Source organism: Passer montanus, unplaced genomic scaffold (assembly GCF_014805655.1).
Source record: "Passer montanus isolate IOZ18808 unplaced genomic scaffold, ASM1480565v1 scaffold29, whole genome shotgun sequence".
Classification (NCBI taxonomy): Eukaryota; Metazoa; Chordata; class Aves; order Passeriformes; family Passeridae; genus Passer; species Passer montanus.
The window spans coordinates 9,880,825-9,893,470 of NW_024367596.1; the positions used below are offsets into that span (position 1 = coordinate 9,880,825).

At 44.6% G+C, this 12,646-nt stretch overlaps 1 protein-coding gene across 2 annotated transcripts in view; it reads left to right on the forward strand.

Annotated features, from left to right (window-relative positions):
* The first annotated feature begins 10,997 nt into the window (after window positions 1–10,997).
* The window catches only part of LOC120504263 (LIM domain containing preferred translocation partner in lipoma), a 336,133-nt gene continuing 334,484 nt past the window's right edge, over window positions 10,998–12,646 (forward strand). For both annotated transcript variants that reach the window (XM_039713605.1, XM_039713608.1), the window contains exon 1: window positions 10,998–12,423. The gene's annotated coding sequence lies outside the window, so the exon portion shown is untranslated. The remainder of the gene's footprint in view (window positions 12,424–12,646) is intronic.

Genomic DNA, 12,646 nt, shown 5'->3' on the forward strand with positions numbered 1-12,646 from the left:
AGCCTTTCACCCCATCTTGCATTGCCAAGAGGAGATCACACAGTGGTGCTGACTCAGTGCTGTGGAGAGGGGTTGTGTCATGAGGCAGTGATGAGGCAGTGATGTCAGAAGGGTGGAATCTGCATATCCTGTTGGAATAAACAGATAAATGCCAAGTCAAGCTCCTCCATCATCTCTTGCATTCTTAGATTTTTTCACTGTCTTGTTTGTGATTCAGCCTTTGAGGCACCTGGTGTTTGTCTGTATTTTTCCCACCACTGAATCATGTTCTCATTTGCATGTTATCCCTTGCCTGGATTTCCCCAATCAGCGTCTAGTCACAGATATCACTGCTTTGTGAGGAATACAGGTGGAAAAGCATACTTTTATTCCCGAGGATCTCAGATTTTCTGAGAGGCAGAAAGTTTGCTGTCTTCTTTGAACAATACACAGACTATCAAAAATCAGACCACGGCATGGGCAGAGATAGGAACACAATGTGTAGGAAACACAATATTCAGGTAGGGCGGCCAACACTGTGCTCGTCTCTATAAATTCAGTCTCTATAAATCACCCAGATGTCTTGCAGGCAGAACAGCACAAATAAGGTCTCCAGAAAGCACTCAAATCCAGTGAAAGAAGAAACTTTATGAATCAGCATGGTGTTCATTGAGGTCAGTGAGGAGTAAGGCAGAAGGACATTAACATGAGAATAGTCATTTATTAAAATGCTGCAGCCCTGAGAAAGAAGAGAAGGAATTGTTGCTTTCAGAGATCATGTGCAACAATTGTCAGATAGGGGAACTTCCCTTCTTCTCTACTGGAGTATGACCTCCATTCATACTTAGCTGCTCTGGTTTATATCTATATGTTGTAGCTCTAAAACCCTCAGAGCCAAGTTCGTCTGCAATATTTTTTACGTAAAGCATTTATTTTAACAGCTTCTCTACATGGACTGTGTGCAGTTCTTTGGGGACAAGGCCATTTTTCAAAGTTAGTGCTGCAGAGACAATAAAAAAGAGCTAAAAGAGATTAGAGTTTTGACTCTTACTATATATCAGGGAAATCTTACTGGAAACCTCAGACAGAAGCACAGTAAAAAGGCTAAGCATGCTGCTTCTGTGATATATTTGCCTGAAATTGCTATAAGACTCATATAACTTTTCCCTGTTTGCACTTGAGAAACAGATTGCTTCACTTCTTGATCCAAAGTTTGAGCAGTTCATGGTTGAAAAACTGCAAACCAAGGGGCATTGGCTGATAATCATGTAATTGTGCTGCTTTTCTGTCCTTTTTTTTTCAGCGTATGTTGACAGCACATAAATCATCATAGCTTTCCAGATAGTTATATTGGTAGAGCTCTGCTCCCAGGATTTAAAGGCAAAGTCTTGCAATATGAGGACTGAACATCAGCTGAGCCATGGCCACTATCATTGTCAGCTTAGGTGACAATGAAAGGGGGTTAATCCAAACTGCATCGACTGCAGGCCTGTGTACAGCAAAGTCACACTGGCTTTGTTTATTACAGGCTTAAGAGGGAGCACATGGAGAGTTACCACATCTCAGCTAATATATGGTAAGTTGCTAAGCTTGCAAGCCTTGAGTCCCTATTTTCTGATTCACATCTGACACAGGAAATGGAAGACAATAATTAATGAGTGGAAGAGGAGATATGACTTTACAATAGAGAGAGATGGTGAGATAACCTTATTACATATTTCACTGGATCTTTTACCAAACAGATGATAGACTCATTATAAAGGGTGCACAGAACAAAGGGAACATTGACATTTAAAGAGATTCTGCTCCGGAAAGCAGCCACAGAATTGGCATGATGGGTTTCTGTGACTTTTATGTTTGGCTTTCGGGTGAAGGAACAGCTTTGTGTCTATTAGACCTGCAAAGTGTTGCAATGTGGGAGTTACACTGATTTTCAGTCTGATGAGAATTTGCTCTTGAAGCTTCTGTTCCTTCCTCCACCTCTTTTTTCTTTCTTTTTTCTTTCTTTTTTTTTTTAAACTTCATTTTCCATGAAGACCAGCTAGCAGCAGCTTTTGTTTTTTCTCACTTGTTCACAGGGCAGGGCTGCTTTTCCCACTATGCTGTTGCAGTTTCAGAGCTGCCTTCACACAAGCTGATACCACCCTAGTTTAACCAGTGTGAACTTTTGCATTTGGTGATGTACATCGGCTGTAGAATGTCTTGTCCTTGTTCATTTGCAAAACTCTTCTAACCAACCAGAGATGAAAACCCAGCTCTATTGATACTAAAATAAGAGGGTCTGCACAGCCTTGTGTCCTGATTTAGTTAAAGCATCTTAAATAATTAAACTTTAAAATAGTGCTATTGAATATGCACTCGATATGCTGGAAATATCATGCCAGGGCAGTACAAGCTATTGAGTTGTACCCTCAGAGATATACTATAAAAGCCTTTTTTTTTTCAAGGAGCCTGGAAAATAAGAATTAAAATCCTTGTAAGCTTGAAGTCTGTGAGTGCACTGGTGGAATTGAAGAGTGGCAATACTAAAATAATGCATGGGGTAAGAGAAAACCACATCTGGCTCTGTGTCACCTCTCTCTTGCAAAGCACCCTTGGCAGGCACCGCAGCTCCCTGAGTGACTTTGGGAACAGTGGGTGCTGCCTGGTTGCATTTGGGATCACTTGGAACATGATATGTTTAAAGCCAGCTTAAGTCTCACAAAGACCTGTAGATAACACCCAAACAAAAGGCTGTGCTGGGGCCATTTTGCACTTTCTGAAATGTTTCTCAGAATTTGGGTTCACAGGAAATTGCAACTTTCCGGTCTGATTCAGGAAAACATGAAATGTCAGATTTTTCTGTGGAACAAAGATTTCAGCACTCATTCAGCTCAGCCAGCAGGTGAGGAGAAGCTTAAGAGTAACACATGGAGTTAGTGTCCACCACAGTAATCCCTTGAGCAAAGAGCACACAAGGCTGGAAAACTCTGAAAGGGAAGTCAGAATGACCCTAACAGAAAACCTTTCCTGAAGGAAACCACATCTGTTCAAGCTGGCATGGAGGACTGTTCTCAGGAGGAGCGAGATGCAAAGTTCAAGGGAACTGCCTGTGAAGACACACGCTGACGGCGCTGGGTTATATAATGTGCCTTGGTGTGAGGAAGCTCTTTGTTCTATTTACAAATCCCTGTATTACTGACAAGGAAACTTTGATGGCTGCCTTCCAAAGACAACAATGAAGAAAGAAAGAAAGGTGGGTTTTTCTTTGTCTTGCAGCTCCCATAAATCCCCTCCTATTCTGAAGTGTGGTTTTTAAAATTATTTTTTCTTTCCCCCATGTGTAATCCAGTTGCAGGTTTTACAAGTGTAATTACAAAGCAATTAAATGTGGGAGCAGTGAGGAAGACTGCACCAAGGAACACTGAACCTATTTGTTTGAAAACTCCACAGGTGCTGGTTACAGCTTTGAAACACCAAGGTTATTGTGTCTGAAGAGTATTGTTTCATCCACAAAGAGGTCAAATACCGGAGAACATTCTTGGATATTATGTGAGATTTAAACGAGACTTGTTCCTCAAAGTCTACCTTATAAACCAGTTTATCTGACACAAAAGCTCCCAAACCCTGAGAAGACTCAGGGTGAGATTGGAATATCAAGGGAGAAGCCACAAAATCATGAATAATGCAGAGTAGAGGGATAGAGAATGAATAATCACTATTTGCTATAGCACGAGAACACTGATTTTCATTAAAAAAACAATCACAGTCATTTTTCTCTGCAGAAACAGGCTTTCATTAAGCAGATTCCTCTAAGCCAATCTCTGGGACTCTGCCTCTACCATTCACTTTTCTGTACTCCTCAGTAAATATTTAGACTGAATGGTGTACAGCTGTAGTGTCCTCTGGGAATAACCCTTGATACCTGTCACTAAATCCATTCTATATATTTTCTGGTGAACAGTTTGGCTGTAGAGTAGATGCTGTTCTTGATATTCAATGAAAAATTTCCCTGAGTACTTTGGGGAAGAAAAGCATTTATTTGGTAAAAGCACATTATAAAGAATTATAAGGTAGGGATAGTCCTTCCAAGTTTTGTTCAAACTCCATTTCAGACATCAGGAGTCCTTTATCTCAGCTCTCTATCTAGGAAAATATTTACCCATTATAATGACCTAATCACAGGAAGGGGCCAGGGCCCAATTTTCTCGTTTGCCTGCCTGTCTCATTGTGGGGTGAGGCTTGATGCAGGGTGTGTACCAGTCCCAGATCCCTGTGCAGAGCCTGCAGTTGGTGCTCAACACCAACAGCATTAACCAATGCAACGCTCTGGGGACAGAGTCTGGGTGCTCTCAAACGCTGCCTTGTGATATTCAGCTTCTCCATCAGGGCCTTCCTACCATTTGGGCACCTCTAGGAAGCTGTGGAGAGACACCAGTGTGGCTAAAGCAAGGCTGAGTAGGTTGTTGTAAAGAATGAGCGAAAGATCGTAACTGAAAGAGATGTGAACCATTCTGCTTAGGACAAAAGCAGAGCAGGAAAGAGCCCAGATGAAGTCATGGACATTCAAAGAGTTGAGCTGCTGTGTTTCCACAGGTGAAGTTGCAAGCTGATCCCTCTGTAATAAGATAGGGTGGGAAAGGTTATATAATTAGGTTGCTTGTTGCCTTAAGCCTTCCTTCTCTGTAATGCTAAATAAAACAAATGCTTCAAGGATATAGGTTATTATCCCTGATCTGCTGCCCAAAGGGAGGAAACAGAGGGTGGTAAACAGCTGACACATGGGTGTAGACAGTTTTTGATTTAATAGTGGAGAAAGGTGGCATTTTTCAGTCTATGCTTGGGAGGGGTGAGATGTTGAACAGGTGAGATGGGCCTCCAGAAGTTCTGCAAATGCTGGAACCTTGTGGCTGAAATATAGACAAGATAATGCAAATACCAATTGAATTTTTTTTCCTCTTTTCCCTCCAGTAGGTGTGGTACTAAGAAACAAAGTTAGCACCAAAATGCCACCTTTCCTGAAGCTTTGGAGCCATGTGACTGTCTCTAAAAACTCTGTGCAGATCAGGTATTTGTAAATATACTGCTTCAGGCTCACAACCTCAGCCAGCCCTTGCTAGGAACCTTACCACATTCTGGAGCTGTGGTGTGTCTGTAGCATCAAACAGACGCTTGAAGTGTTCTGAGAGAGGGGACAGAATACACATAGGTGGCTCTGACATCTTAAGGATTTGCCAAGGCGCCAGTGAGATCCTAAGGTTTCTCAAGTGCAGCCACAAACTCAGTGATTTCAGGTTATTACTTTGAAGGAAAGATGGTGCTTGCAGCACACATTTACTCTCAAATTGCCCACTAAATTAGAGACAATTTGGAAGAGATCTATGAGCAATCTGGTTTAGCTCTCTGCAGACATTCCTCTCCAGCCACAAGCAGCTCATGAGCAGTTTGAGCCCAGCTCCAGTGCCAGGCATCTGTCACCTCACTGGCAGCGGGGCTGGGCTGTCTCCTTGGTGATCCAAATTTTTGATGGTGTGAGGAAATGCGCACTCAGGGATGGCTGAGCTCAGGGATACTGAGGTGCCCTGCATTGCCTCTGTGTCCCAAAGTGGGACGGAGCAAATGGAGCAACCTGTGGGCAGAGATGCTCTTGGTCAAGATCAAATGTGGGCTGAAATGGGTCTATAAAAATTCTTGAGTCATTCCATACTTATGTGCTATAAGGTATACAGATTTCTGAGGGTTAGTAATGGAGGTAAGGAATCCATCACTTTCATAGCCCAGAGAGATCTCCCAGAGCCTAGGAAAGGGCTGTTGTCTCCTTTTATTGATGGTGCACTGAGGCACAAAGCTCCAGAGTACTGGGGAGAAACATGTTGGACAAATGTTTCTCATTAAGAAATGTTTATTTGTCAGACATGATTCCTTTCATGTAGTGTGTGTGGGAGTGTATCCATTTTAGCAAGATACTCTAGGAAATGTTTTCTTGGAGTCAGCATGGAATTTCTGGCTGAAATGTTCCTTGGTTGTGGCATGGTTATTCCTGGGCTGGCTGGGAGTGTGTAGGTCACATCTTGGAGCTGAGGCTAGCAAGGTGGGGAATTAAAACAAGTAAAACTGATTCTCAGTCACTTCTGGCACTGTGATTTGTTTTTCACTGCATGCTTTTTGTCCTTTGTTACAAGGGAGAAAGTCCTCCAAAATGTTGAGAAGTTCTGTTTTTGTCACAGTAGAGATGAGAAAGATTCCAGACTCTCCAAGATATTGGCAAATGGTGGAAGCTTTTCCAGCTCAGTTCAAACTGCAATTTTCCCCAAGTCCCACATCTGTTCTCTTGCAGAGCTGCATACTTAACCCTGCTTTCCTGGATAGAAATTAATGTAAATAAAACAATTTGCTTTTGAAAACTACTGCTGCCTAATCACCTAGTGGAGAAAGGGCAAAACTGGCAGCCAGAAACTGGAGACCCAGCAGCCATGTCCTCTCCTGTTGACTTCATTGTACTCTCCTTTTGACTCCATTGTCCTCTGTTTACAATCTGGTATGTCAGATTGGTCACTATTCTCAAGGCAGTTGTTTACCAAACCAAATACTTTTCTTTACATAATTTTCTTTGTATATATCTTTAGTATGAACCAAATTAACCTCTTGCTTCTTCAAGGCTTTAAATCATTTAGGACCTCTGTAGGCGTTTTGAAGCACTTCACACAGGACACCTCCTGAGCCAGCAAGTCCAGAGCTTTGCTGTTGCACAGGGCACTGTCTGATGGCACCATGGGATTTGGGCTACCTAACAGCCCAACATCCACCTCAAGTTACTGGGAACATCCACCTCAAGTTACTTGTTTTTGCCATTACCAACTGCACAGCTGATTTCTTTGATTTCTTAAACTCTTCTCATCAATCCTGTTCTTCACTCAAGTCTGCCCAAAGGCTCAGAAAGCGAAATGGAAATGTCCGGGGGTCAAGCACTGAAATCAAGTTTTGTTCAGATGAAAACTATCAAGAGAGAATATGCTACCTCTGAGCAGGGTGGCTAGAGGGTCACTGGCTTATTTTGCAGTCTTGCCAAAAAACTCCTCTTGGATGTGTTGTTCAATGCAGTTCAGACTGATTTTCATCCAGAAGAGCTCTTCATATTTTAATTTTGGTTTCCTTTTTCTTTTCCTTTGTTCATTGTGAATTATTTATCCTGTGTTTCACCAAGGGAGTCTAATTTTCTCATCTTCTCCCTTCCTAATATTTAAGATCTCTCTAGGTGTCTCTGCAATACACCCATGTTCCCTGATTGAAGGAGTTACAGACAAAACCCGCAGTTGGCATTTTTAGCTTGCAGAGATAATATTTTTGTGGCTGTATATATTTCTATGTGCTGTAACTCTATTTACTTTAGCAGAAGAGTCCTTAAGATTGACGAATGAAGAAGAAGCATATTTAAAATATGTATCTTGCAAATGTGTTAATGCCTATATAGGCTATAGGTCCCTGTGGAAATAAGAAGAGGCATTCTTTTAATAAACAATGGAGCACATCCAGTTTTCTTCCTACTTAAGTTATTTCCAGCACATTCACTAAAATGCTACCAGATTCAATAATATTTGTCTTTTTCTTGGCTTCTTACATATATAGCTTTCTTCCATGACAACAAGTCCAAGATTTTTTGGAGCTGAAGCAGGAATGATGATGTGTTTTTGTTGTTGTTGTTCTTCTAACCAGCTGTCTTTGCTCATCTTGCTGTCACTAGGAGAAGACATCTGCTTAGTACATTCAATATTTTCACTTTGAATCTCAACAGGGAGGTCAGAGCCCATGCAAAAATGTCCCCCAAAATATTTTGTTACCACAAATATTTCCTTTAAGACTGGGGTACTTTGTTTATTCAGTGTAAGCTCCATAAAGTATTTAACTGATTCTCTTCCTGAGCAAAGCACTCATGACTTCTGTGCTCAAATCTGGACATGAGACATTTACCATTAGCGAGATATGGTGCAAGATACTGGATGGTATAAAATACAAAGTCTAATGGTTTCTGCTTTAATTATTACATGTTGTTCTGATGAGATACTAGAAATTTGTTTTTTTCCTCCCACTAAACTGAGACCCAGAGAGTAAGGATTGTTAATGAAATTATCAACTTTACCAATTCTTAGTGTTAATTTCATCAAAATTCATTAGAAGAAAGGAACAGTGCTAGTTATGGTTTGGATGTGCCAAAATGCTTCAGGCAGTTCTTTCTTCTAGGCATTAGCAAGTCCCTTTCCTCATTAACCAAAGATACAGTCTAGCAAAACATTTTAATCCTTAAATCCACCCTGTTCAATGGAACACTTAAATCTAAGCTGGAATCTCTCTGGGCTCAAATTGGATTTAAGCATGTCCTTAAAATGAAGTATGCTACACTAGCACATTGCTGGACTGTGCTTCTCAGCACTGGAATATAGCAGTTTTACAAAACTTTACCATTTCTGAGGCACAGGCTACTATGGCCTAAACTGTAGATAAAGCAGAGCAGGGAGCAGAGACCAAAATGTTTGCAGGAAGGTTTATAGTTTCCTGAGCTAACCCAAACTCACCATGGCCAACAGTGAAATAAATGATATGGAATTAGACAGGACTGATGGCCAGGTAAAACTGAGCATCTTATGGACCACTTGCAACTCCAAGATGTGCCCAGAGATGGAGGGTTTGATGATGGTTGCTATCTCTGATACACTCACAGAAAACTGGGGAGTTAGTTGGCGACTGCATTTCTCACCAGTGAGGATTCCCTTGGGGTTTTGGCCCAGTCTCAATTGCTGTCAGAGATCTGTGACTCACTAAAGCCTGCTCAGTACCGTGTCTTGCATTCCTGTCTGGGTGCAAACATACCTGCAGAGTGGGGAATGACAAAGCTTGGCCCCACTGCTGTTTCTAGATTCATTCTACCAGGCAGCACACGTGTATCTCTCAATCAGAAACAATCACCCTGTTGGGAAATTAATTCAGTCTTGCAGGATGAGTCTTTTCTCTCCCGTCTGCCTGGTATCCATGCTGGTGTTTCCTCATTCCTTCCCGAGTGCCACAGGAATGCTGTTGCTGTGAGCTCAGGTTTTGCATGTGCTTCCAAGAATGCCCTTTGGAGACTGAAGGGTCAAGTGTGACACTGCATGTCTTGGTGGAAACTGGCGTCCTCCTGGTGAGGCGGGTGAGGAGTGCTGTGGTTTGGGGCAGAGGAGTCTCCAGTTGATCTAACACTAATTGCATCTGATCTTTGTCTGTAAATTAGGTGGCAGCTCTCCCAGAAACACACGCTTAGTGTGTTTTCCAGCCTCTTTGGCTTTTACCCACAGAAGAATTAGTTCACCAGGTGGGTGACTTTCCTGTTGTTCTGGAATTGTTGCTAGTGAGGGAATATCTCAGTTCCCCACAACTTCATCTGATTAAGAGCTGACTTGCAGCAAAAGTGACTTGGGTTAGAGATAAAGCAAACATATCCAGCTGTGAAGCTCTGGAATGGATCCTCTAGATATTATGAGCAGGGTAGGTGAACCCCTGTCAGTTTAGGCAGTGCTGCTCCTGCTTTATGGCCTGAGAGGTGGAATTCCTGTGGCTTCCTAAGGGCTCTTCCCATCCTGAGTTTTTTGTTTGTGATTTTTTGCATATGAAATCTCACTGAAAAGAAGAGACCCAAACTCTGAAAAGCAAGGTTGCACTTGCTGACTTCTGGAAACTTTGCACAGAATGGGATTCGATAGGAGGTCATGGTGTGTCATTCCCTGTTCTAAACCTGGTGCTGTGGGTTTCTAAGGGCTCCTCCAGACATGGGAAGGTGAACTGAATGGTTAAAATCACACAATACAGGGAAAGTAGGAGCAGAAGCCAAGTTTCCAATCTCCTAGTCATGTCCCTGAAACACTAAAAAACTTAATTTCCTTGAGTTAATACTGGCCCAGGCTGACTCCTGTATTCCTGCCTCCTGACTGGCCTATGCAATGTCAGGCATTTCACTCTTCTGCTGTTTAATTCATTTTGCTGCTTTGGTGCAGGGTGCGGTAGATATTACCAAAGGAATGATTGTATGTTTGCCAGTATTTTTGATTCTTTCCAGGCAAGGAGCAGATTTTCACAGCCAGGCTCAACACCTTGAATTTTCTACTTTCATTTCCAAAGTGTATGATATTGGTCATGATAGGAAACTGAAAAAACCCAGAAAATTCATGCTGTGTTTGACAAGGCAGTGACCATTCTGGGCAGCACGTTACAAGGGTAATGGGCTGCAAATCAAACTTCTGCTGCTGTGCTGCAGAGGATTAGTCACAGTTCATCTACCAGCAAAATGGAGGTAGTAGTAGTTACTATCTCAAACTCTGGAGGCTCAAAGCTTAAAACTTTTGGGATCATTTAAAGGACGCTGCTGCGGATGGGCACAGTATTCTATCTTCTGTTAACACCACTGGAAAATTTCATAAGCTTGATGGATAAAGAAGCAATAACTGTTGGATATGGGACCAGAAAAATATTTGACCACTGGTTTTGTCTGAAATACTAAATGAAGAACACTTGTCTCTCATCTCAGGCCAAAGGGGTTTTTTTAGTGTTCATATACTTCCCCTAGATACCAGTTGACACAACACAAGGGCTGTTGCAGCTCTGCAAGAACACTTGAAGAAAGAAAACCAAAACAGGCAACAGTTCCTGTGTCTATCTGCCATTGAGAGCTCCACCATGCTGAGACTGAGAGAGATGGGTGCCAGGAAACTCCTGGTTATGACCACCTGCTCCTGGTGGAAGAAAATCCCATTGTGTCTTATCCTCGGGACGCAATGCAGGAGCACGACCTCGCAGCCCAACGCTCAGCTGGCAGGAGACAGGTGAACTGTAGGTTCTGCAGGAGGAACTGAACCTGGCTTTACAGGGCCTCAGGCGAAGGCTTTGGCTGCTCATCTTGAGCTGGTGCTGCAGTCTCTTCCAGCCGGGAATCAGCCGTGCCCGTGTCTTTCACAAGAGGCCACGTTCACAGAGCACTGCACTCTCTAGGTAACACCTACGGCACGGGGCCCTGGTGACTCACGTGCTGTTCAGCTTTGGTTTAGGATTCAGCAGGGTTTAAACACCAGGTAGGCAGCTAGGACAAGGCTGGGGTATTTCTAGTCATAGTCCTAATGCTTAGAAAACACCTGCAGCCACGACTGCTCATGCAGATTTAGCTGCACTGCTTCAAAGGAGCCAATCTGGCCCTCTGTTCCTGGGGGGAATTTAGCACCCCTGGTACACGGGGCCAGCACAAAACACCAACTCAACCCTAGAGGGGGGTTTGTACTGAGGACTAAATTCGGGAAATGCCATGCTTTCCCTTCTGAGGGGGTCTGCCAGGGTGGGGTGAGATCTCTTGGGGACTCTGATTGGGAAGTACATTTGTTTTGGCAGCCAGGGAAGGTGGAGAGAGGCTGAATCACAATTCTCCGCTGCAGCTTATATATTTTAGGCACTGACTGTCCTTTTTATTGTGTCCAAACGAGCAATCTTGCCCTCCTGGGGCTGTCAAGCACAGACTGTGGACATTAAAGCTGGTAATGGGATAAGATGTAAACATCTTCTTGAAAGCACACACCAGAGCCCTTTATTTTAAAAATGAAATACATTTGAAGTGCCTACAAACTCACCCAGAAATCTCTTTCCAAATGAGTAAGGTTTGGCAAGGCTCCTCTGAACACAATGTAACCCTTCTGCCTTCCCGTTCTCTTCAGGGCAGATGCAGATACCGAACAGCTACTTAAAGGGTAACATTCCATTATAAAACCAATCACACTCAACATCCCAATTTATTTTAATTGCAGTCCTTAGAAATAGCCACAAAACAATCAAACAGAAAGCAATCAGAAAATAGTTTCCCTTCCCCCTCTCCTCAGTATTTGCAACAAGTCTTGTTTTGAATCTGTGAACAGGCAGCTCCTTTGGAACTCCCTGCACCTTTTTTACCTCCCCTCACCTTGTTCTTTGCCCCAGCTGGGGAACGACATAATGAAAGCTGGTTGGAGAATCACCCAAAGAACCAAAAGGAGCCCTGGACAAAACTCCCCTGTGTAAAGTTGCATCCTGCAAGGCACAGGGCGCATTTCTGGGCCTACGGCTGTCCTGGCTGCGGGATGCAGAGCAGGAAGGTGATGCTCGCAGGGTCGGGGCCGGCTCCAGCCCCGTTCCCCGCCGCCCAGGTACCGGGAGCCGCTGCCGCCCGCCCGCCCCCGGCCGCGGCGCGGCGCAGCCCCCTCCCGCCGTGCGGCCGTCCCGGCCCCGGCCCCGGCCCCAGCCCTTACATGGACAAATCTGCCTGCAGGGAAAGGCAGGAATTTGGGCCCTTGACGTCAGCCGCGGGCAGAGCGCGGCAGCCCGGCAGAGCGGGAGGCAGCGGCCGCCGCTTTCGCTTTTTGTTTCGGGGCCGTCCCGCCGAGCTCGGGGCCGCCGGCCGCCCCTCCCTGCCCCCCAGGGGAGGTAAGGGCCGGGGGGGGCGCGGACGGAGGGATGCGGGAGGCGGGAGCGCGGCGGCCGGGGGGATGCGGGGAGGCTGGCGGACCGGAGGCAGGGAGGGAGGGAGGCAGGGAGGGATGTGCGGGGCGGAGCGCGGGAGGAGCTGCCCGGGGCATGCCGCGGGGGAGCGGCGCGGGGCTGCCAGAGCCGGGAGCGCGGGAGGGGCCGCCCGGGGCACGCCGCGGGG